At 39.5% G+C, this 26,863-nt stretch overlaps 1 long non-coding RNA gene across 2 annotated transcripts in view; it reads left to right on the forward strand.

Moving 5' to 3' along the window:
- LOC127380231 (uncharacterized) overlaps positions 1 to 26,863 on the forward strand; it is a 45,242-nt gene that overhangs the window by 4,187 nt on the left and 14,192 nt on the right. The window contains exon 2 of one of the 2 annotated variants that reach the window (XR_007888442.1): positions 15,217 to 15,416. The exons of the other annotated variant lie outside the window; for it this stretch is intronic. This is a non-coding gene — a long non-coding RNA (uncharacterized LOC127380231). The remainder of the gene's footprint in view (positions 1 to 15,216; positions 15,417 to 26,863) is intronic. 2 annotated transcript variants of the gene reach the window in all.

The raw sequence follows: 26,863 nt of genomic DNA on the forward strand, positions 1-26,863 counted from the left end.
TTGGACTTCTGTCCAGGAAGCTGTGTGGACACCACCTTATTTGCTGCCACCCATTAAACACAGCTGAGGTTTTCCATATTATTGAGGCAGAACCATGTTCTTCACAGGATGCACCAGTGTGCCAATAGCCCTGGATGCAAACACTTGAAATGTGCCTTGAAATGCCAGCTTTCGTTCCATCCATCAAAACATTACATATAAACAACGTCATGCTTGCTCAAGATGTATAGCTGCAGTAAGCAGAATTTGCTCAGTGTGCCAGAAGCAGCTTAAAGCAATGAGAGCAAATGTGACAAAATGCATTTGGCATGAAGAGCAAAGTCAGACTAGAGACCCTAGCAGACCTGCCCCTTTCTCTCAAAGTGATTGCAGAACACTTTGCTTTGTTTTATAAATTCATTCAAGCACCAGAAATACTCTTCCTTTCCAGGAATAATGCTGTTGAGTATGTTGTTTTTGAGCAGATTTTTGCCTTCAGTTTGATTTCTGACAATTAGTGCTTCAAATATGAGGGCTAGACTAGAAAGACTGCCATTTATATAGGCACCTATTGCTTCCCTCCAGCTTTTAATGAATAGACAGTTGAAAAGACATTGGGCTTCCTTTTGCCCAATTGAGTGCTTAATCATAGAGGAAGCTCTGGTTTTATTGGGCAGCTTAATGGAGGAAATATGTTGGTACGACAGAGGTGGAAGGTACGACAGAGGTGGAAGGTACGACAGAGGTGGAAGGTACGACAGTAGGAAAGAGACAAATTTTATAGCATTTTAAGAAAACTGAAACAGACACACTGGGTCCCAGATTCTTCCAGTGGCAGGTTTATTTCCATCTTCATCAACTTGGGTCACTAGAAGTCCTGCCGCTGCAGCTAACTCCCCTCTTTTCTAACCTGCCCTTCTACTCTCCTTTCTTGATCTCATGCAATCCTGATACCTGGCGAGGGAACTTCTGACCTACAGACTGTTTAAGTTCTGCTATATCTCACTGGAGCGAGCCAAGGCACGTGGGCCAGGCAGAAACCACACCACTCTTCATCCTGGTCTGCATTTTGAACAGTCTTGGAGCAGTGTACTGAGGGCACAGCACAACAAACGCAGCTTTTGCACCCCTGCAGTTGTCTGCTCGTCTTGTGGCTTCAAGTCTGAAGCAGCAGAAAAGAAACTTAAATAAACCTTTCTGGTTTCGAGTCCCTTCTTAATGATGCCAATTTAGGCACCACTGTCCACAAGAGATGATCTCTTCAGCACAGGGAGATCCGTCAAGAGTCTGACTGCAGTGATTCTGCCAGTAGATCCATTTTTCATGTATATGCATGCACTGTATGTATTGCACATGTCAGACATCACTGGCTTAAGTCTTTTGTATCTTTTTCAGTATTTGGCATCAATGTAGAACGTGTAGCCTCTGAAGTCCCCATGGGGCTAGAAGAAAATCTTGAGCCGGATGGCAAACTCCGTGGGTAGCAGACAAGTGGTTACAGTGCAAAGGAGGTTTCTGGAATGCTGCCAGCAACATAACACTGAGGCTTCTTCCTGTGCATGTGCTTAGATTTGCTTCCCACAAGGCAGTACAAGCAGTGGTGGAGTGGGCTGGAGTAAGAATGAGCAACAGTGAGTCACTAATCATTGTCAATTCACTGATAATCACCAGAGCACCACTCCACAACGACAACCTGGCACTGCCATTGATGTCTTGCTGTTGATGAGGGGATCCTTCACAGGATTGCAGGCAGCTTTGCTGCAAAAATCAGGTAGCTACATAGTAAGATTTAAAAAAAAAAAAAAAAAAAGTACACTTTTTCTAGCCAAATACAATTTGATTATAATGAATTCACTTTGTGTGCCATTGCTAAAGGAAGGAACAGTCTGTAATGTAACACATGCTGTATCTTAACAGCTCGAAATTTCTGGTTAGACAGTCTTCCCTTCTGGGTTTTGTTGTTGTTGTTATTTACGTTGGCTTTAAAGTAAGTGCATGATGAATGTAACCCAATTAAACACTTTTTCACTGCCCCCCAAAATACTAACCTCTCTTCTCAAACTGGTTTTCTGGAATCCTAGCCTTTATTCCTTCTGCATTTAGCATAAACTCTAGTCTCTCTGATGTCATCCACTGAACAATGTCAGGCTGGGTCAATGCTTTAGTGAGAAACTTCCAAGAAAAATCTGCGAACTGCAGTGACTCATTCTCTTCCTTCTGACTCAGTACTAAATTGCTCTCCCAAGATTCTCTCCTGGAGGTGTTATCTTTCAGATGAGATATAAAACTCAGGTCCTGACCACACACAGAAATGTTTTTAACTGTGCGGGGAGATGCATGCTGCTTTTGCTGTATGCACCTCAGACCCTGAATGGATATTCATTCAGAAAGTAGCTGGAGCAGATAAGACATTATCACTCCCACTTCAGATGTTTGCTCCCACCCCACATCAGAAGGTTAGCAGAGGGAGCGATAGCACAAATGGTCCTTAATCTGCTTCAGCCAGAGCCAGTTTTAAAAAAGCAGGAGTACATGGATATTAGCTAATCCAGCTGGCTTTAGCTGACTCAGATAGAATACTCACAATTCCTCCCACCAGGGTAGCTGAGGGCAGGATGACCCCAATGCTCCAGAGCTCTGATAACAGTGCAGAACAGTGATACGAAAGAGATGTGGAGAGCAATATGGCTCTGGAGTCTCGATTTTGCTAGTTTTATTTGTTTGTGATAGTATGTCACACTGCTTATGTCATTTCTTTCCACAGGCAATCTGTGAGTGAGGAGTTGCCTCATCAGCTAAATCATAATAACTAAATAGATCTCTTCTTTGCCTTCTCAGCCTACTTACCTTTCTTCCTTACCATTTCTAATTTTCTTTTCACCTTTTAGTCTATTAAGCCCTCACTAAGTGTTTTGCTACAAGCCTGAGGCTTCCAGCCCGGAGGTAATGAGCTGGATCACTGAACATCAATGAGCTGCAGTTCAGTCAAGCTTCCATTCCATGTTCCCAGATATTCCAGAAAAAAGAAAGAAGGAAAGGAAAGGAAAGGAAAGGAAAGGAAAGGAAAGGAAAGGAAAGGAAAGGAAAGGAAAGGAAAGGAAAGGAAAGGAAAGGAAAGGAAAGGAAAGGAAAGGAAAGGAAAGGAAAGGAAAGGAAAGGAAAGGAAAGGAAAGGAAAGGAAAGGAAAGGGGAAAGGAGAAGGAAGGAAGGAAGGAAGGAAGGAAGGAAGGAAGGAAGGAAGGAAGGAAGGAAGGAAGGAAGGAAGGAAGGAAGGAAGGAAGGAAGGAAGGAAGGAAGGAAGGAAGGAAGGAAGGAAGGAAGGAAGGAAGGAAGGAAGGAAGGAAGGAAGGAAGGAAGGAAGGAAGGAAGGAAGGAAGGAAGGAAGGAAGGAAGGAAGGAAGGAAGGAGAAGAAAGAAAGAAAGAAAGAAAGAAAGAAAGAAAGAAAGAAAGAAAGAAAGAAAGAAAGAAAGAAAGAAAGAAAGAAAGAAAGAAAGAAAGAAAGAAAGAAAGAAAGAAAGAAAGAAAGAAAGAAAGAAAGAAGACAGAAAACCAAGCAACAAACAAACAACCTTTTCTCCTCCACCATCCCAGAGAAACTCAATGAACCTCCAGCCCTCAGAGTTATGGGGAAAAAAAAACAAAAAACAAACTAACAAAAACCCCACACTCATGGACATTTGAAGCCAACTGATACCCTTAATTGCTGCTAATAGGTAGAAAAAAAACCCACCCTGAAAATGGAATGAGCTACTCAAATCTTGAGAATAGGGGGTGATGATAATGTCGAATTTTCAACCTTTGTTAGCTGATTATTGTACATTGCTGCATGTGGGAAATTAGAGAGAGAGAAAGAAAGAGATTAAAAGGTATCCACAATCCCTAGCACCTCCCAGGACTGTTTCCTCTAGGGCAAGCATTACCATTACATTGCCTCCTTAAAATTTTACCTAGAGCAGCAATGCAAGGGGACTCTGGTTCACAGGGGTTGCAAGCACTCTAGAGGAGAGAACAACACTGCTGAGTCCTCTTCCTCATCAGTACCTCAGGGATCAGTCTCTGCCCCAGTGAGAAGTCAGAACATCTGCTCACCCTGCTGTGTGCAGCTCCTCAAATGGGCAGAAAACAGACAGCAGGCAGAGTCTGGGAAGGTAGCCTTTCCATTTGCACCTTTCCCAGTACAAACTCAGTACCTATGGATGCTGCATTTCTTCAGAGAGTAATGAAGACTGTGTACTGTACAGGATGATTCATTCCTTAAGTCTGCCCGCAGCTTTGAACTCTTTCATTAACTATGTTATATGCATTCAACAGATTAGCTAAATTATCTAAATATTATGTAATTAATCAGCAGAGTGCAAGATACCCCATCTGACATTTAGTTGGGAGCATTTAGGTACTTGTACTTTACGGTCTTTTACAGGCAATGCAAAGCAAATATTCACTAAGTGAATAAAATAGCTTGCCTAATTAAAACAGCTCTGATAAAACTCCAGATGTATCACATTGCATCAGTTTGATGTCAAACTCAAGGCTAATATGATGTAATGGCATGCTACAGAACACTGTAGGTGCAAAATCATTCATTGCATCCAATGCAAAGTAATAGGGATACACTCAGATAAATACAGCTCTATCATGCAGGTAGGCAGAGATCTTTTCCAGCTCTGTATTAAAGCAAGCTACTAGTTGCTTCACTGGTCTCCAAGGAGCCTGGGGAAAAAGTGCTTCTCTCATTGGTCTCCAGTTTTTCTAAGTATAAATTTATGAATAATGCCCTTTTAGGTTTGGTAAAAAAGATTGGCTCAGCCTTTGTTCAGACTGGTTCAGAAACCAAATATCTTGTTTTTATTTTTGTTTGAGGAGCTCTTTGGGAAAAAAAAAATAATTGCAAAACAAAAGGCCTCTCCAGACTAGAAAGGTGGTATATACAATTCCTTAAATTTTTAAACCAATATTCTGGGCCTTTCCATCACCTCTGAGACTACTCTGCAAATCTGACCCATTATTTAACTCTTGCCAAAATTACCATAGTGTTTTTTGGGACACAAACACACAGATAACAGTAGTAATTCCTCCCCTGCGTTACATTTGTGTGGCCTACTATTACCTCCAAAAAAAAATGATACAATCCTTAATATTCATCATTATCTTAGGTTCAGACATCTTTGTGTGAGAGAAAGAGAGAACCATGAAGGATTTACTCTTTACAAGGAGCCAGTGGCAGTCAGGAATTAACTGTTCCCATAACCTGTGAGCCATGTCCCACCTCCTGAGATTAGTTATTTAAATGACAGGAAGGCCTGTAAATATAATTAAGTTTCTGAAGAAAAGCAAAATCCTTCACAATATTTCATCCCCTTCATTACTAAGAGAGGCAGATGCCTGCCTGTACTATCTTGTACCAATTACCACTTATCACTGTCTTTCAAAGAAGTGGCAAATATAAACTGCAGCTGGAGAAAAGAACAAGGGAAGAGGACTTATCCTTGAGAACACCCAATCTGGAAGCATACTTCTTTTTCTTCTCAGGCCAAAGCCTGAGACATGCCTCATGTCAGAGACACCAGAAGCAGCAACCAGCAGAGGTGTCAGAAAGGCTATAAACTTGGAGCATTGCTTCACTGTGCCAAAGGGCTGGAGACTAGGCTTGTCTGCTGCAGCCATAGGACATGTCAGAGCAGAGGGTGTGGCAACAAAAACTGAGAGAAATGAGAAGGTGGGGCCGTAAAACCCTCCAGATTTTCCGTCCTTGTCCTGTTCCTTCTTCTGTTGTATACCCCGGTCTGACTGTCCTTCCCATTCAAAGCAATTTTCAATTTTGCTTCAAACTCAGAAGCCATGACCAAGCACTGGTCTGAGCCTGGGATGTACTGAAGGAGCAATGGGTGCCTGTTGAGTGAAGCTATACAGAAGATGCATTTTCTTCACTCCTTACAAACAAAAAAAAACAAGAAAGGAACTCAGTTGACCAAATAAAAATATCTAAACTGTAAACAACCCAATATGAGCTTGTAGTCTAGATGGCATTTTGAGTCAAGAGGGAGAAACAGGCACTTATAGGGTGTCATTTATCTCATCTGAAAGGAAATGGTGAAAATAGGCCATTTCTTTCTCTTGACTATAAAAGGAGTAGCTGACTTGCTCAAAGGAGATATCTACAGTGTGGGTGTTTACAGTTAGGTGACATCTTGTATCTTCATCTAATGATGAAAGATAGTAGAGTTACATACATAGAGTTACAGTTGTAAAAATGATCCAGTCTTACCTTCTGATTACATGTAAGTGCCTACATTAGTATTTCTAAATGTTTTTCTTTATTATGTTGCCCAGGCTAAAGTTTTCCACAATTTGCAATGGGGAGAACAGCAGTGCAACTACTGGTGTAAACAAGAAACTTTGCCATCAAGCAATCAAAATCTTCTCTGACTCTCACCACTTATATAAAATCCCAACAGAAGTTTACACCATTGTACAGAAGTGGTGTCTATATAGAGAGAAGTAGATGCTAACAAGGAGGGAACAAAACAAAACAAATAAGAAAAAACAATCAACCAAACAAAAAAGCAAAAACAAAACAACAACCAAAAAAAACCACCAGAAAATTGGACTGCTTTGTCTCCAAAAAGTTAGTTCATTAGTTCTCAGGATTATATTTGTTGTTTGTTTTTTTTTTAAGTATTCCTTAATGTGATATATATTATTCTAATTGCATTAATCTAATTGCTCGATATAACTTACTTTCATTGTTTATGTCACCAGTCCTGCAAAAGCACAACTTGCCACATTAGAATAACTATTTTTGCTCTGTTTCATGATATTGCTTTTGCTGCTGTTAAACAGGTGAATTTTGTAAGGGAAAAAAGGGGCTGGTAGACTGCAGAAGACAATGAAATAGCAGGATTGTGCAGGAATATTATTAATAATGAGTATTCTGGTCTTTCTTTGCTTTGTCTGTATTTGTAGGAGCCAGGAAAGACAATCTCTCAGTAAGAACAGGCACATCTTTACAATAATGCACTAGACTGAAATGCCTTTCTTATTATGGTAATGCTTGAGGATATACCAAGATTGGGTTCCCATTACTTGTATAGTGCTCAGCTAAAAACAGTGCTTAGAGTTAACAGTCCAAGTAGACAACACAAAGGAGAGGAAAAACATGCAGCATGTAAGCAGAGTTAGCTGCAGTAGCAAACACCAGGAGGGTTTTTTTTTTGGGGGGGGCGGTTGTTTTGTTGGGGGTTTTTTGCGTGTGTTTGTGGTAACGATAGAAAATACATTCTTCAAGAACAGAAGGAAAGAGACCAAGGAGATTTGGCAGGTCAAGAAGGGAAAAATGAGGTAAGGACTGTGAAGACAATAGCAGGGAAAAGTTTGATCATACCGTCATTCAGCACAGGGCAAGTTTTTTGCTTTGTTGTTGAGTTACTCCTAGAGCATGTTGTTGGTGTTTATAGACCTCTGCCTTCGTATCTCCATCAGAAGCTTTAGTGGCAGGGGGATGTTGGGAAGGCACCCCGCTGGGACCCTAATGCCCTGATGTTGAAGTGAGAGACAGACTTGAACTAGGTGACACTTTAACCCTTCCACATTTAATGGAGTAGTTGCTGCTTTAATTGCTTCTGAGCAACGCCAGTAGGTTAAACATACACATTTAACCAGGTGCCTGTTGGCAGGTTTGAATACTTTAGCAAGCATAAATTAGCATAGCCTTACTGACATTAACAAGATGGGACTGATTTACAGTCACTAAGGAGCCTCAGCTTTGCATCCAAGTACCCAGTAACACTCCAAAACCTTTCCATAGAAATAGAAAGTTTCTCTGCAGGAATTCTTTCGGACGGCATTTGACAGGAAACAATTGCTTTGAATGTTAACAGGTCTAGGTTGCTTTCAGAGCTGCCTGAAGGAGTGATTAAGCAAGCATTTTATCTACCCTTGATGTATTATTGGCTCATTTCTTAAGAAAGTTGTAGTTGATGGGGTTACAATATCCTCATTGTCATGCTGGATTGAGTTAATGAGATTTCAACTTTCATCTGAGTGTATGGCTCTTTATTTCTTAGCTTTTGCAAGCACTCTAAAAACAATAGCAAGTTCTCTCACTCCACCTACCCTCTCACCCTTCTTTTAGAATCATAGAATCACAGAATGCCGGGTTGGAAAGGACCTCAATTATCATCTGGTCCAACCTTTCTAGGTAATACTATGGTTTATATGAAATAGCTCAGTATCTTGTCAAGTTGAGACTTAAAACTGCCCAATGTGAGGGAATCTACCACTTCCCTTGGGAGACTATTCCAATGTCTGACTGTCCTCATGGTGAAAAATTTACCTCTTGTAAAGTATTTTCCAAGGACCATGCCCATTACTCCTTGTCTTTTCTATGCCACTCCTTGTAAATAGGGAATTTCCTTCTTCTTTGTAACCACCCTTTAAATATTGGAACCTGGTACTGTCATAAGGACCAGGTTTTGTTGACCCGAATCTTGTCTGAACAACCTGAGTATCACTTCATTGGTCATGTTATCTTGGTTTGGGGATGGTAACAGATGCCTGCTGTAAGGTCTCCCTTGGAGATGTCCCCTCTGATTTTGACCCAGAGGTATTCAACAAGGCTACCAAAATTACCATAGTTGATTTCTATACATTCCTAGGTTTTCCTAAACATAGAGCATGACTCTTCCACCTCTTCTCCCCTGCCTGTCTTTATGAAACAGCCTATTGCCATCTAACACAATCCTCCAGTTGTGTGAATTGTCCCGCCATGTTTCAGTTACTCCTATGATGACTATCTGACTGGGCACAGAGCTCCTCCTTTTTATTCCCAGACTGTGTGCATTTGTATACATACACTTCAGGTTGCTGATCTTTGGGTTCTCACTCTGGGATACAGCTGAGGCACATTTGACACTACTCTGGTTGGCGTGATTTATTTTCCAATCAGTTGCAGTGGTGATGGTGGTGTGATCACTGCCATTTTGGATCTTTCCCCCTGGTACTGGCATGCTGCTCCCAGGCTCCTCTCTAGTAAGCCCAGTTTTACCCCCGCCCCCCTTCAAGTCTAGTTTAAAGGCCTTTCTATGAGTGCTCCTAGCTCCTGACCCAAGATCCTTTTCCCCCTTTGGGATAGGTGTACCCCACCTTTTGCCAGCATCCCCGGTGTCTTGTAAAGCAGCCTGTGGTCATAGAATCCAAAGTCCTGCCGATGACACCAGTCACATAGCCGTGCATTGATCTGTAGGCTCCTTCTGTTTATCCCCTCATCAATCCCTGCAACAGGTGGGATAGAGGCAAACACTGCTTGTGCTCCTGACCCCCTAACCAACTGTCCCAGGGCCTTTAAGTCTCTCTTCCATTGACCTTGGACTTCTTGTAGCAATCTCATCACAGCCTACCTGAAAAATAATTAATGGGTAGTAGACTGAAGGTTGAATGAGGGTAGGGAGGTTTTCCTGTACATCCTTGACCCTGGCCCCAGGGAGGCAGCAAACCTCCCTATGTAGAGAGTCTGGTTGGCGTATCGGGCCTTTCGCTCCCTTCAGAATCTAGTCCCCTATGACAAAGACCCGTCTTTCTTTTTTGCAGATGTTTTGATGAGTGGGGTGGTATGACTAGACTTGGATGATGTTTCCAAACTAGAAGAATTTTTGTTCTCACCATTATCCTGTTCCACTCACAAAGCACTGTACATGTTACTCAGTGTCACCTGGGAGGGTGGTGTATTTGTTGGGCAGACACGTTTATAGTACATCTTGTGCCAGGCAGGAACATCTTGCCATTGCCCCATATTCCAAGGCATCACATTGAGTTGGATGGAGAGAGGACAGGGAGCTCTCTGTAGAAGGGGCTCTCTCTGCCTGATGGGTTTCTATCACAAGAGGTAGGGTGCAACTCCAAGCATCTGTTTCCCTCTCATATTCCCTAATGGCCCTCAGCTTGCCTACCCCCTCCTGGAGCTTCAGCACCAGGCAGAGGAGCTCCTTCACCTGGGCACACCTCCCACAGGCATGCTCACCACTACCATCCAACAATGGTGTGTGAGTTGGGCACACCCTGCAGCCTGACTCCTGGGTGGTGGCATTTTCCCAGGAGAGCTCAGTCTGGGAAGCAGCATCAACCAGCGCAAAGAGCTGTAGCATCTCTCTACCTGCATGCTTATTCCAACAGATAAAGAGTAACAACAGGCCTGTTGCACAGCAAAATTACTGTCGCTAGAAGAGGCACAATGCTTTCAGAAACATTGGATGGTGAGCCTCAAAGAGCAGCTAGCTGCCTATAGGTACAATATGAGCAGAGCTTGTACAAGCATCCCCTGGTAACCTGTAGCAGCTGCCCATGCGGCAATGTCTCTGAAAGGAGGTGAACACTATCAGACAAGGATTCTTTTCTTAGTTTTTGCACAGGTATGAAGGTGTTTTAAATCTGCATTAGGATACAAACAACGGAAGAATAAGGCATTCTGGATTTTTGGATAAGTAAAAAATTATGGATTCCACTAACAATGGCCAAAAAACATGTCAGTAAATAATGATCTTTATTCTCCCATAGCAGAAAAAAGCAAATATTCAGAGCATACAGATATTATAGATAGATAGATAGATAGATAGATAGATAGATAGATAGATAGATAGATAGATAGATAAGATATCCATACAAATACTATATTGCATAAAAAAACTTGGTAACTTACTAAAAAAAAAAGGCACTTTATCCATTCCTGTTGGTACTACATGTAAAAAAGCAACATGAAGAAACGTTAAAGATTAAAACCTCAAACACTTGAGGAGTCAGAAGGCAGAATAATGATCCCGGAGAGCAGATAGCAGAGGAGAGAGGCTAGGGGAACATGCACTATGTTTTCTCTTACATGCCCTGGGAGCCTGTGTGCCACTCAGGAGCTTGCAAGTCACAGAGATAAGTTAAGGCCTGGCAGTATTGGGTTCTGTGTCATTGTCATTAATGTGACAGTCACAGCAGCATCCTATTTCTCTGTAAATTCACAGTTAGCATCTGAAAAACTCTTGACCATTGATCCTGAGTGTATGTATGAATCTGAAGAAACAGCAACAAGGTTGTCATTGACAGTCTGTGGTTCCTCTTTATCCATGGAAATTACTGAGTTATCGTGCATATGGAAAAGAGAGGTTAGGATTTGATTGATGGTGACCACTGAGTATGTCAGAGCCCACTTTGTGCCTTTGCCATTATCAGTCTAGCCCCTAGTCCTTTGGCACTTTTATCACAGCAGACAGGAGATCCTCTCACTTTTGAGTCCATTCAAGTCATCTAAGGGTGCTCAGTGCTACGGATGCACATGTCCCTCGGTCTCACATTGCTCCAGCTTCATCTCTGGTACTTGCAGACACATTTCATATGTGAGCACAAAACAGGTCAGAGCAACCCCCCAACTGAAGCACCGAACTGAGCGTTTCACATCTACCTCAAGCACATTGCTGCTTGGAGGCCTTGGCAGCCAAACTGCTGCTTCCATGCCAGTCACACATCACACAGCTGCCTATGATGCTGACACCTGCCATTCAGAAATTGTTTTATCTCCCTTGTGTGAGCTTGGCCAGTTGCTGCAGTCTTAGCCAAGACTACTGCTTGAGAAAAGACATTTATGTTAATAGGAAATTGATGTGAGAAGAAGTGAAATTCCTCTATTAGGCCTTCATCGTTAAAAAGACTCTACACAAGCAAGACATTTCACTTCCTGTAACAAAATAGATGTGCAAGCATTTTGGTTTTTAGTCAGTAGCCTATAACAATGTTGGAAAGCTCAATCCAGTTCACTGAATGGTTTTGCTAAACACTCCCCTCACAAAAAGGAGAGAATTTCATTTCAATACTTATTAACCTTGCCACTTTTTCAGCCATGCTGAGCACTTTATACATCTACACATATATATAATACATATATATATCATGTTTATATGTATGTATAATTTCTTACATCCTACATTTAGAATAAATCATTCACGCATACTAACATTTCATAAAAGACATTTTTGTATATTTTAATGCAAACCTCTGCCATAAAGGCTTCTGAGTCATATAGTACTTATAGACTGGGAGATGCTGAGATCAGTCAGTACTCACTCCACTGCATCTAGCATGCAATGTGGTTGTGTTTTCTTGCTTCTGTCTTTGCATTATTTGAAATTTTTACAGCCCACATTAGTCAAGCAAAACTGTGTACCCACTGAGTTTGAAATTAGAAGGAAACTTTTATTTAAGACTGTCATTACTTTTATCTGATTGGGATAAACAACGGAAACTTGTTATCTCTATATTTCAACGTTCTCAAAGTACAGTAGACTGATAACATTATACAGCCACAGCAAGATAGCAGGTAGCAATAGAGGATGAGACTGACAGTTTATATCAACCCACAATGTTTTGCTTCATTAGAGGATCCTTGACTACTCAGTCCTGAGTGATATAAGTTGAAGAATCAGTTTGTCCATCTGCTCATCACTTTTTTTCAGATGTTGATTAAGAGGAAAGTGGCTTTCAATGACCCGAAACATTATAAGGAGAGTTCTCAGCTATCACTTTGCTAAGAGCAAAGGCAAAATACTTATCTCCCAGGCTATTGAGGTGCAGTGTGATTACAGTTCAGACAATTCCATGGCATTATCAACAATGATGCCTCTTAATCTAGTAGGCTTTGATCTTTCCCATGTGAAGCGATCAACCCAAGCAAAGTGTCAATCCATGGTCTTCCTTCTCCACCACACCCACCTTGCCTGGTAGAGTAATAGGGTCCCCTGTAATCCAGATGGGAACCTGGGAAGCAGTTTCCCATTCCCTGCTTTACTACAGAAAAGTCATAGGACCTCGTGGGAAGACCTTTGCTAGCACAAGTGCTTGATGCCTGTGCATGAAGTCTGGTATAGGATACTGCCTAAAATTTCAGAAAGATGCCTAGACTGTCATAAAATGTCTAAAAACTGCTTTACTGCTAACTTTCAGTGTCCCAGGGAACACTATATATGACTGTCATTTAGTCCCAGTAAGGACGAGGAAACAGCTTGTTGCCAAAGCCAAGTTTGATTTGTGCACAACTTTGCAAACCTAGAAATCTAGTAAAGATCACTCAGCTCACGCAGGAAGAAAAGCATTATTTAGAAAGGAACTTTGTCTGGATAAAGTCTAGGTGAGTTTGTAACCCTCCATATCCAACATCTTCCTTAATGCTTAGCTTATATTTTTACCTGGTTACAAATGGATACATTATCTACAGTTTTCAGCTCCCAGACTGACTGTCAGGAGTTACAGTTTTGGTTTGCAGACATTAAGGCAAAAGGTGCACTAATCAGCTTGGCTTTCAAAGTGTGTGCTTTATCAGAACCATAGCTTTATTGACTGATTTAGATATTTTCAGCACGTGCAGCTCATGAAAATATGATTCCCAAGATTTCACTTCATGTTTCTGAATATCTTCATCAGGCTTCTGGTGGCCAAAAATGCAAGCCTATTTTGCATAAATTGGAGTAGACTAAAGACACTGTTCATTCCACATGTTTCCATGTGTTTCTAAATCCAGAAGACAGCCTTGAAAATTTCAGGTACCCATCCTTGCCTATAACTCTCCTCAATGCTATAAGTAGCAACAGGTACTAAGAGCATCTGTACAGCATTGGTCTCACGTTGGAAAGAGAAGTGAAGAGGATGAGTCAGTTTGTAGACCTTTGTGGGGAACCTTGGACCATTCCTCACGAAAGCATCCCAACTAACACTACTTAATCTTCAGATGATACAAATAAATTCTTCAAACACTCAATACAAGCTAAATGACTCCTTCTTTTTATATGCATTTTAGCTTTACTAATGGAATTAGACTTCAAAAGATAACGAATTCCTAGTTGCTCTGGATCAGCACGGGTGTTGAAATCCTGGGAGGTCATCCAATAACTGTGACATTAAAGATACTGCATGTCATATCTACAGAAAAGGATAATCACACTGATCTCTTTTGTAAAATGCTTTAATGACAGCTTCATATAAGTATCAGTTATCAGACTTCTAGTAATATAGTACTCGTAAAACAGGTAACTATTTTCATTAAGCCACTTTACTGAAAATCTTGACAAACGATATTTTATTAATATTACTATAAGATATCCATAATTTGATTGCAAAAATAATTTCTTTAGTGATATCAGCCATCTCAAAATGCACAAGGCTATTTAAATCACCTAATCATCTTGTCATACTTTTCAAACTGAAACGTTAGTAGCTTGATCAAGGGTTCAAATGCAGCCGAGACCTTCAGCCTTGATTTAATCTGACTCCCTGCTGATATTGAATGGCAACACATAAATCTTATTAGGCTTACAGTTATTTCCTTCAATCATGAATTTAATACAGCAGATTGGTTTCTTTCAGTGTGCCAAAATCTGTGAAGTTCCAAAAGCTAGGTAGCTTTCTATTAAGTAAACAGGAAGTCACTATGAAGGAATATTAAACTACATTAGACAACGCCAAGACTGTAATGTGAGGGATCACTTGCAACCCTGAACCCATCATGAAGTTAAGTCTTATGGAAGGGAAATACTTGTGTGTTGACAATGAAATCTTGTTATCCTAAATTAAAAGATAAGAATTTTTTAACTGTGCAAAGTTAAAGATTAGATTGTAGTCCAACCCATACAATTATGTGTGTCATTAGGAGAACAGACACACAGGTGTTATGTAGCCATCTGTGGTGCAGGAAACAGCAGAAGAGGTTGTACACTCAGTATTCCTGATTCGCTCCAGTACAGTGTGGGATGGGTTTGCACTTACGTCTTGGCCTCTAATATCCACATCTGCATAACTTAGAAAGCCTTATATGCAAGATGCAAGAAGATTCTGGCTCCAACTGGAGCTGAAATTTTCTATAAAAAAACAAAGCCAACCTTCCTACATACACAGCAGTGAGGAGATAGAGAAATTATATTAAATATTTTTCCCCTTTAGCCTCAGCATGTGTCTGTGATCACTCTACCAAGTGACAAGAGACTGATGCCTTTCTACTGCTTGATCTGCTCCTATGAAAGATTTTGCATCAGGGTTTTTAAGTAGAGCCTCACAGGTTAAAGTTAACATAAAATCCTTACAATTAATTATTAGAGGGCTCATTTAATCCTCAGGTACAACCTCGTAAGCACCACTTGAAATCAGACAAAGTGGTATGTGTGTGTCCCAGAGGAGAGCTGGATCCTTAGTTAAATATTGCTTTTGTTTTCCAGATGGCAGACCTACTGACAGACACAAGGAACAAATCCTTAAAAGTTCATAACCTCAGAAAAAATACCCTAGTCTGAAAGATTTACCATTAAAACTTCAGACTGTTTTGAATGGATGTGTTAGCTGAAGTTTTATCAAATCTGATACAGGGTGCTGTGTCAGTTTTCTTCACTGTGACTTGCTGGAGCCACCATGGATCTGAGTAAGTGAATCTTATGATGTCAAGACATACTTGAAGATTGCTTCCATATTCTTAACTGCATAGAAAGGAGTGTGGTCAGCAAGTCCAGGGAGGTGATTCTGCCCATCTACTCTGCACTTATGGGACCCTGCCTGGAATACTGTGTCCAGCTCTAGATTTTTCAGTACAGAAAAGACATGGAGCTGTTAATGCAGGTCCGGAGGAAGGTCATGAAGATGATCGGAGAGTTGGAGCACCTCTCCTATGAAGACAGGCTGAGAGAGTTGGGATTGTTCATCCTGGAGAAGAGAAGGCTCTGGGGAGATCCTGCTGTCGCTTTTCACTATTTAAAGGGCGCTCATAAGAACAGTGGGAACAAACCTTATAGTAGGGCCTGCAGTAATAGACAAGGGTAGATTCCAACTAGATGTGAGGAAGAAGTTTTTCACAATGAAGGTGGCAAAACATTGGAACAAACTGTCCAGAGAAGTGGTAGGAGCCACATCCCTAGAAATATTCCAGGACAGGTAGGATGGGTCTCTGAGCAACCTCTTGGCCAAATATCAGAGATGGTGTGCAGCTTGCAAAGACAGAGCAGCACCTGTCCCACATTAAAGCTGTTTGAGCAACAAATAAGTTTGCGTTATCACAGAGCAAAACACAGCAAGTAGGAAGTAAAGAGGTAAGAGACAAGAATGTATAGAGGAAGATGTATAGATTCAGCCTAAACTTTTGACTTTTTCCTATCAAATATTTTAGAAGACATTTTCATTAGCAAAGATAAGTGAAAATAATCCTGTGATTAACAAAGCATTGCATGTAAATCCCTAGTCTTAAGTGAGAAGAGAGAATTGTGAGTGATAAAAGCTTAAATTCAATTAAGGGGGTATTAGACACATTTAAAATGCTGTGTATATTTCATTGGAACACAATTTATGAAACCTTGCAGGCACTTAAGTGTATATAAGAGTATGACTCCATTGTTAAAATTGAGGTACATGCTTTTGATGATCAGTGAAGTTACTGTTCTTTTTAATGGCATTTTCAGTAGGGGGAAGGGGCACACATGGCAGAAGCTATCTACAACTGTGGGCAGGATCAGATAAAAAATGTTGGCTGAAAAAATCAAGGGAATTTTTACAATTTTCATTTTGGAAAGGCCAAAATCTTTGCTTTCATTGTTTAAAAAAAAAAATATTAAAATGTTCATATTAGATTAAAATAAGGAAGGAAGGGTAAATAGACCTTAATAACCCACAGCCAAATGATATTTTATTTCAGATTAAGCTTTTTTTTACTACTGTGAAAATGAAGCAGCAAGGGATTTCCTTTTTCATTTCACAGAAATCTTATTTTTTCATGCAAAATTTGTTTTGATTTGAACTGGCCTAATTTTTTCAATGTTTGGTGTTCAATGACTATATTTATTCATGACAGTAAGTCATATCACAACACTGGCACTACAAGAAAATAATTGAGTAGTAAATTCAGTATCTTTGAGAATCTAAAGATTTAAGGAACTATATATTCTCTCTCTGAGTGTTTTCTGTGGACTACAGATATATATATTTATTTCTGTTACTGTTTTATAAAATAAATGAGAAATTAGTAGCTCAGGCACTTCTTCAGACATGTATGCTTTTAAAAATATATAGGTATTAGTTTTCACAATGTGTTAAACCAACTGCAATCATCCAGAAATAGTTGAATGTTATTCCAAGATACTCATAATGTAACAGCGAAGAAGACAGAGAAAAGGAAGGGGAAAAGAAACACTGCTTTAAAAAGGATTTAGTGCACATGTGAAAAGTGAAAATACGTGTTGTATAAACTCTTTTTTCACTCTACATATGAATATCTCAACATCTAGTGTCAGATAATACACAGGCAAGACTGTCCTCAAGTCAGAGCAAAAAAATATGAGAAAAATTTCATTTCTTTTTCTGCTGTGAGGATGATGTGAATTGTGCTGGTAGAGAGCTATAGCCAGGCTCAGGCAAACAGCTCCCCTGATACAGTACAGGCTGACAGATCGAGGGAAAAAAGAGTAGCCAGCAACTTAAACAGGAGATGTGATTGGTAACAGGAGCAGATACAATGCCTCAGTGATTCACACTGATACCATACCCACCTACACACACAGTGTGTAAGGCTAAGGCCAGATTCATCTGTAGCAGCCATGTGCATTCCATCAGTCACCACACCATTTCATTCCCAAGGTATTTCACAAATTGTGCCCATCAGATCTGTGTGGGTAGCCTATGTGGAGGAGGTTCTTTTTCTTCCTAGTTATTGGTATGGCAACAGTTATTTACATCTTGGTTGCATTCAGAAAATGATAGAAATTCTTTGGCTGGATCACAAACAGGCAAAAAAATGTGACAAATGTTAAAAAGTGGTTTTATCAGACTGTTTTTAATTGGGTAACAGCCTACTGCATTATGGCAGGGAACTGGTTTTTTTCTTCCCAAATGGATTTAACTGCTTGTAGAATAGTGTTGACCCTATGACAGAAGAAAAAATGTTAACCATGTACTGTCTTTAGAGCTCCTGTTTGATAGATGAGGTTTACTAAATACAGATGGTTTCTTTCTAAGATTTGCAGAAAAAGAAAAATGGATAAATTCTCCACTTTGAACTTTGGCACCTCTTGGAAACCATGGAAGAGAGCATCCAAGTAAAGTGAAATCTGAACTTCAGCTTCCTCCTCTCTTCAGTCAGGACTGATGAATTGGGGCAGATCCAAGACTTCTAACAGTATAAGAGGCTCAGCACTTCTTGTAGTCCAGGAGTAACATAAAAATCCTCACTGAATCATAGCAGATACATGTTTTACTAGTAAGATCTCAGAAAGAATTGTGTTGTGTATCTCATTTCCTGCAGATCCCATATTTCTTCAAGATCTGTGCTCAAGCAGAGTCTGTGATGAGCTGGAACACATGACTGTCATCAGCTGTGACGGGACTGAAACAAAAATTCACCAAACTCTGTGGAGGGTGGGGACCAGGCGTAGTGTAGCTGTAGAGAGTTAGCTACACTAATTATCACCCAGCCACGCACTGATAGCCACAGTGCTGTAAACTGTGAAGCTTATGCAAGGTTTCCTTCCCTTGCCCATGAGGGAACTGGGCTTATCTACTTCCATAATACTTTGGGAAAGCTGACTGCCAGTGATTACATCCAGAATCTTGAGATATATCCAAGATACGTGTATGTTTTTCTAAGACATTTAATCTTAGTCCCACAAGCTGTTCCCAAAGTCCTTTCTTAAGAGCATGTTCTATCTGCAAGGAGTCGTCTTGCTCTCTGATTCATTCTGTTAAACACATGTTGACTAATCAAACTGTTGGCTTTTATGAAATGATTAAGGAAGTGGTGCCTTGTTATTTTACCTAACAGCAGTCTTTTTAGATGATATGGTAAAGTCTACACTCATTGAATCAGGAAAGAATGAGGAAAATACCACATATTTTCTGCAATGAATATTCTTGTTCTGAAACAAGCTCTTTATAGCATTATGCTTCTTTTTAACTATATAGCCTCCAAAAACAAAGGCAGATTTCTTTTTTTCTTCAATAACACCCAGCACTCTACCTCCCTGGGTGTATTCCAGGGTTATTGATACTTTTCCTAGCACCACTCCTGTGCTGGAAGAGATATTTGTTAGATGTTATTTCCTAGACACAATTGTGCTGATCTGCTACAATAATTGTAATATAATTAGTGGAATTCCCTAGTTTTTCTGGCTAATCTTCCAAAAATATTTGAGATATATCTAGAGTCTCAAGATATCTGAGACTAAAATTCAAGTGAAAAAGAATTCCATATTTTGGGGAGCCGGATACTGAAGCCTAGATAGGGAGCAATCAGGGGAAGTAAAAGGTATGATCAGAGAATAATTTATTTATTAAAAACACTTCATCATCTCTAGTTCTAATAATAATTTAACTGGTCAACTGCAATATTCTTCAAGTGTGGTTTATGCAATATTTTTTGAGCAGATCATTGTTCATAGAAGGTGACAGAGTGGGTGGTTGTGAAGGTCTTGTGGTGAACGTCCTGGTTTGAGCCAGGATAGACCACCTTTCTTTCTAGGGCCTGCAATCATGAGCGTTACTGGGGGTAGGGAGACACAGTAGGGGTTTTGTATACATTTGTACATATGTCATTATTTTCATTATCACCACTACTGTTACATTAAAGCTGTGCAGTGTATTTTCCAACCCAGAAGTCGCCCTTCCTTATTCTCTCTCCTTTCCCTATAGAAGAAGAGAAAGGGCTTGATAAAAAACCTTTGTCATTTGTTTAATTGCCAGCCCAGCATTAAAATGTAACAGTGACCAAAATAAGCTATATACTCAGTGGAATGAATATCAAAGAGAGTTGATTCCTCAAATATGATTTTTCAGATTGTTAGGTTCTTGACTATACATGTTAATACCTATCATTTCATTAGGTAAGAAAAAGTAATTAGACAGAGGGGCACTGATCATGGAAGATTATGTCCTTTGGGGAACTTAAAGTGTTGGTGAAGTCTTTAGGTCCTTCTCAAATTAAAATTTTTCCCCAGTTCTCATGAACTTTAGTGACAGATCAGAGGAAGGTTTCTGAAGTGATACAAAAAAGGTGGTTTCTGAAGTACTTGCATGTGTAACCCAGTCAGAGGAAAATCTAAAACAGCTTCACATGTGTAATGTTGCTTATAAAGGTACTCTGAGGAGCTCTGCATCTGCTAATGACATGTATTTCTCCTGAGTTGTTTGAGTACAGCTTGGGAAATCAGGCAGGTAACTGTAACTGATACACATATATTCATAAGGTATGTCCGCCTTATTCTTATTGAGAATCTTCACTGGTTGGTCTATTAAAGACCTGATTGGTGGGGGGGAAATAAATTGTTCCATAGAAAATAAGTTTCTACTTCAAAGCAGAATGGAAAATTGGAGTATCAAAAAAGTAGGACAAAAAACTATGAGAAGTTTAAAAATGAAATTGTCAGAGTGAAAAAATACCATAACTGTGACTGGAACAAAAGTTCCTGCATAATCTGATCTGTTTCTTTTTTTAAAAAAATAAAAATAAAAATCACATAACTATGTGGAACTGAACAGTATCTCTGTTTCAATCTGTCACCTTGAAATGTGGGGGACTTTATTTTGATTACATCAATTGTAAAATTTAAAAAAATATGCATTGAAACTCACATTTTCCCATGGAAAGTTCTTATTTCAGCAAAACCACATTTTCCAAGCAGAAAATTTTTCGTGTAAATGTGTTTCAACCTGCTTTACTTACTTGCCAGAAATATGAATCTGCCTATAACCATCATCTTACCAAAAATTTTCCAACATGAAAGTTGTTACAATTTTGCAGTTGAAACTTTTACAATATTCTGCTGATGATGATAATTTGGCCATGAAACAGAATAGTGCTTATTATAGCACCATGAGCAGAAGTCAGTTAGCACGTTTCATGGCTATCACATGTTCAATTACAGTGGCAAATTCTAAGCATGGGTCAAATGCAAATAAACCCAGGAGTTCAAATTTCTGCTTCTTTAAACATTCCAGATGTAGAAATTTTCCATTTACTTCACCTCAGTCAACTGAGTTCAATGTGGTGGGATAATTAATCCCCTCAACTGTTCTACAAATACTTCAGCCTAGATACAGCTTTACCTCTGTGAATGTGGATATACTTTCTAACAGAATTATAGGAACACAGTGATTTAAACCCAGTTGGCAGACTAGAATCAATAAAAAATTTTACCAAAAAAAAATTATAAGACTGCAAACAAGCAGAATTTAAATAAAACACTTAAGAAAAGTTTATTGCTACTTGTTCTGGTTTGTTTTGGTGGGTTTTTTGGTAGCGGGGGAAGGGCCCCAGGAGTGGCTTTGGTAAGAATCTGAGAAGCTCCCCCTGCCCCAAAACCCATAATAATTTAATTTCGCACTAATCAAACACACACAGGACACAGACAACACAAAGAGCAGGGCTTGCATTTGTTACCCCACCCCTCCCTTCTTCCTGGGCCCAAATCCCTTTGTTCCTGGTTTCTCTTCCTCCTTCCCCCCAGCAGCACAGGGGGACAGGGGATGGGGTTTAGAGTCAGTTCACAGGCTGGTGGTTCCTGCTGCTCCTTCCTCCTCAGGAAGAAGGATTCCTTACAGTCCTTCCCTGCTTCCCCATGACATCCCTCCCATGGGAGAGAGTCCTCCACGAACCTCTCCTTCATGAGTCCTTCCCACGAGGTCCGGAGCAAGCTGCTCCAGTGGGGGCTTCCCACAGAGTCACGGGCTGCTTTGGGAACAACCAACTCCCCTGGCACCGGGGTCTTCCAAAACTGCAAAATCAGAGTCCACTGGTCACGAAACCCAAGTCCACCCTTCCTGGCACCTTCAGGGAATGTTCCACCACGTTCTTCCATGAACGCAGGGGGACAGCTGCCATCTCGCCATGGGTTGCAGGGAAACTTCTGCTTGGGCACCTTCTTCCCCTTCTTCCTCACCAACCACCAACACCACTCTTCTCTTTCTTTGAAGTGGTTCTCTGCTCAGGTGTTATATCAGTTCTTTCGTATGTTAATCACTGAGGCGCATCTATTGTCCCTCTAAAGGCTCCATGGCTGGGTTTGGAGCAAGGGGATGTTCTCAGCTTCTTACTGGAGCCACTCCTGGGGCCCTTTCCCTGCTACCAAAAAACCTACCAAACCAAATCAGAACAAAACCAAACTGACATTTCTGGATAGAAGCTCAAGTGTCTTCTACATTAAAAAATAAAAATATTTTTTTTAAAAAAAGCTTCCTTTGTGCCATACTTCATATTAACATACATAATTAAACAAGAGCACTTCTCATAGTCCTTTACCATGTCTATGTACCATTGATACTTATATCAACCTGATATAGTAGGAAATGTGCCTGCCAATGCAGGAGGGTTGGATCTAGGTGATCTTGAAAGTCCCTTCCAACTCAAACCACTCTACGATTGTATGTTTCTATATGGGTAAGTCAATCGTATATTCCTGGCAACAGTATGTGTGAGGTCCTGCCTTGGGAGACATCTTCAAACAAGAGTCCTATGCAGCACAGGATATGAGGAATACTTTTTGTCTCCAGCATACTTCAGTTTCTTACTCTGAACTGATTCTTCCCACACAGCTACCTAAATTCTCTGTCTCCTGTGAAGTCATTAGACTAACCTTTACAGTATGAATAGAGGAAGGGGTGATCTTTGTTTAACAGCAGTAATAAGCACAGACTGTCAATTTCAATTATGTGAAGAAAACCACAGAAACAGAGGCATGAAACAACAATAGTCTAGGTGATACAAAGGTCAGTTAGTACCAAAAGCACTCAATTTCTGCTTTCATAAAATTGTGAACCTCATCAGGAAAAGGCTGGAAAAGCAATATTAATGGATTAAGGTGCACTGGGGAGATGCTGGTTGCTTTCTCAACAGACCTAGAAATATCTAGAGAGTTAGAAGAGTGCAGACTGGAAGTCAATGGCACTACAGTCTTTTTAGGGATCACATATTTCCAGTTAGAATATAAAAAAGTTTGCAATACTTTAAAAATAAAAATAGTTATATAAATAATAGTACAAAAGAAAACTCCAAACTGCTCAGACTTAGTTAGCTCTGAGCAGTTAACAGAATATATCAAGATAGAGCTTACCCACAACAGACAAGAATCAAAAGAAGTCTACTCCAAACAGAAAGCACACAAATAACTCCAAAACTTGAAGAAAACCATTCAGAAATTAACAAGTCAGAAAACTAAAGTTAAATTAAATCTGTATCCCTTCCTAAAAAAATAATAAAATTGATTATTTTTTACTATTTTTAGATGTCTTATTTGCTGTCCAAAGATAAAAAAGAGAAAGAAAAATAAAGAACATAGTCTAAGTTTATTACTAAGAGTCACATAGCATCAAATTGCATTGCATTGTCACCTCAGTGAATTAAGATAAGAAATATTTTCTCTAACAATAGCAGAGGAGTGAATACGGTACTTGTAGTTCAGGTCTCATAATCAGTTCTTCTTGATTATTAATTAAGCAGACACAGACCTCTTAGGTTCTTAACTCATCCAAGGAGCCCACATTCCTAACAACTGGCTTCTTGCTAAATTACTAAATATCCTTAAGAAGCCATTGCATTGGTTTATGAGTCCAAGAAGAAAAAATTTAGACCAAATCAGACTTCATGAACGCTGTATGCGAGGGCTTTTTTGCAAGCCATAGGTGAAATCAAAAGTATTAAGACAGGCAGGAGGTGGTGGAAGGAAGCAAGTGGTACTTGAAGGAGTCTATCACTGCTGTTAACATCCATCACTTGCCTCCTGCTGTTAGCAGCTAATTGTAGCCTCAAAGTGGTTTAGAACCTCTTGCCTTTTTCTGTAGCTGGCAATTGAATGCCGTCCACAAGCACTAAAAAGAAAATGGGAATCTTAACTGATTTCAAGATTACACACTGCATCGCTGAGCCACAGTAGCGTCCTTGGCATGTGATCTGTCCTGGGTCACCTCTGCTCTTTTCCACATTCTCCAAAGGTGAAGCACAGCATGTAGTGCCTAGGCTACTCAGATCAGAGCACTGCTCAGAAGTGTTAGTGACAGTGCTGCCAAACTCAAACATGTAAAATTTATTAATTGCTTCTCTCTCCAAAAATCATTATGTTTTATTGTTCATTATATATTTGCATGCTTTTATCTCTCAATTTCTGAGCCTTCAGGGTGAAACTTTTATTTTCAAGTTTCTCTTTGAAAAGAGAAGGTTAGGAAGTTTTCTGTTCTATGAAAAGTTGAAAATCCCAGCCATTGGTTTAAAGAACTACACTTCTAAGAAAAAATATCCAAAGTCACTCAGACCTGTGATCAGACATTTACACTTGCCATTGCTTTTATAGTAATTAGTGTCTGATGTCTTTTCTCACTTATTCCTTAGTTTCATCACCCTTGTGAGTTGAGAGAGAGCTAGGAATAGAATTAACATCCCTCTCTGCCCCCACATTTTGCCTTAGTATAATTAGAAGGTATGCAGACTAGCACTAGCACATCAGCCAGTTAAGTGTAATGACTGATATTTCTGATTTCCACTAGGCTACAGGACTCTTTTCTCAAATTGTTTGTTTGAACTGCAGCATGTGTTAAAAAAAAAAAAAAAAAAAAAAAAAAAAACACACATTAAAAAAACCCAAAAAACACACACACACAAAAAAAAAACCAGCCCCCCCGAAAAAATTTCTAATGAAGAATCCACCTTGGTAAATTATTCTGATAACTAATTATCTTTTCTAGAAACAAAAACCGAAACTAAACTAAACAAAAATAAAACCCATGACCGAACAACAACAACAAAACAACAACCAACCAAACAAAAACACACCAACAAGCATATTTCTTAATTCAAGTTTGAGCATGTTTTACTTCAAATGCAGGTAATGTGTCTGCTGAAGACTGCTTTGTTATCACATTTCTCTTACTCCCAGTAACTCTTCCTTTCCCCAGTTCTCAGTTTTCAGTACTTCTCTTGAGCTCTGGACAAATGAATGGACACTCTATTCCAGCAGAAGTTGCTTTCACAAGCACAGATGTGATGAAGCCCCAGTGCTCATAGGTTTGGTTTCTATGGTTAAGAGCTACACCCCTGCTTTTATCTACACTGTCACATTGGAGTTCACTTTCAATGTACATAACTCCTCGTAAGAAAAGCCATCCCCTACCCAGAGGGAAGGTCAAAGTAATCCCCAGCATAATTCTAATAATTTATCTTACTTTCAGTGATCTTTAAATATAATATGATTTTTCTACATGTTATCTTTAATTCGAATTTCAAGGGAAGTTTTCAGTAACAAAATGAAGACAACAATGGCTCTCCGTTGTGAAAAAGTACATATACACAAATAAGCCTCTAAATTGCATGTTTTATTTTGCCCAAACAGTAATGAGTGGTTAATCTTATCAACCAGTTTGCACGTGAAATTGTAACTTCGAACTTTTTTTTCACTGAAAGCACATTTAGAAAGACACAGTGAAAATCTTTTGGCTTAGCTTTCCATAATTAATTTATTCATTTCTACGACTGAAGCTTTGAAGTGTTTTAACAAATGTAATTGTATTACAGTCCTCTGCAGTTTGGGTAGCAGCCATTTTTCAAATTGGGAAAGAAAAGAATGATCGCATCTGGTATTTTGAGTGGTGAATGACGTGACACGTATTAGCAGAGCACCTCTACTGCACTGTAAAAACATATGTTTAAGCTGGGATTAACCTACTACCTAGTTTAGATGCTAGTAGTCACTTCAGTAGAGTGACATGGAGCTCAATATGGGCCTCTTGATAAAGTAATTAGATTATTCTGAGCTCTGAGTTTTCGTTTTATGTTTTAAAAGAATAGGAGCAAACACCTGATGAGGCAAATAGAAGAAAACCCATTCTGTGGCACAGCAGGACAGCAGAATAGAAAGTGTTATGAATCAACTGCAATGAGAAGAAGAAGAAACTCAGCTACAAAATAAATTTTACATGATCTCAGTAAGCCAACTACTTGGAAGGAGGAGGCTCTTCACATTCAAGGCAGAATAGAAATGGTCAACATGCAATCAATACTGTCTGCTGTTTCCCTGACAGAAGTGAAATGAACAGGAATAGTTGTCATAAGGCCAACTCCATACTACAGTGGGTAAATTACAACACTAGGTAGAACCCCTGCTAGCTAATTCAAAGTTCCTGAGGACACTTTGAATATTACTAGGGTTCCCGTGAAGAGACAGGTGATTCTCATCATAGGAGAGGACTCAATTATTAAACAAGGAACAATTGCTCTTCTATTTTGTTGCATTCTTTTACATATAACTTTCAGAGAGTGTGAGATGAACAGAGGTCTTTTTCAGTGAGTTTTCAAACTGGACAAAGGTTAGTATGCATAAACCCAAAGTCCTCTATGTAGAGCCACATCTAAGGAATTTAAAGCTATGTCTTAGTTGAAATATAGATATCCTGTGACTCTAATAATGAGACATCTAATTGATCACAAAAATTCTTCTCCTATGTGTTTGTACCTACACAAAATGAGACACCAATTCTGTTTGTATTGTAAGTACTATTGCAATACTAACTATAAATAAATATGATTCTCACCTAGAGCTAGAGTAAATTGCAAGCAATATCTTGATGATGGGTCTGCTACAAATGAGAGTTCATGAATGATTAGCACAACAAGCTAGCCCTTCTCTAGAACAGAATATGGTTTGACCAGCAGGGAAATTTCTATTGCAGAGTCAGTTTATATATAAATATAAATATATATATATATAAAAATATATATGTGTATATATATATATAAAATAAATTTTAAAAAAGGTAATGGAGCCTTTTCTGTTGACAGACTTAGTTAAAGATGGTTCTTTTCAATGAGTGGTTTTAAGACTGTTTATATTATAGAGTAAGAGAATTCACAAC

Source organism: Apus apus, chromosome 1 (assembly GCF_020740795.1).
Source record: "Apus apus isolate bApuApu2 chromosome 1, bApuApu2.pri.cur, whole genome shotgun sequence".
Classification (NCBI taxonomy): Eukaryota; Metazoa; Chordata; class Aves; order Apodiformes; family Apodidae; genus Apus; species Apus apus.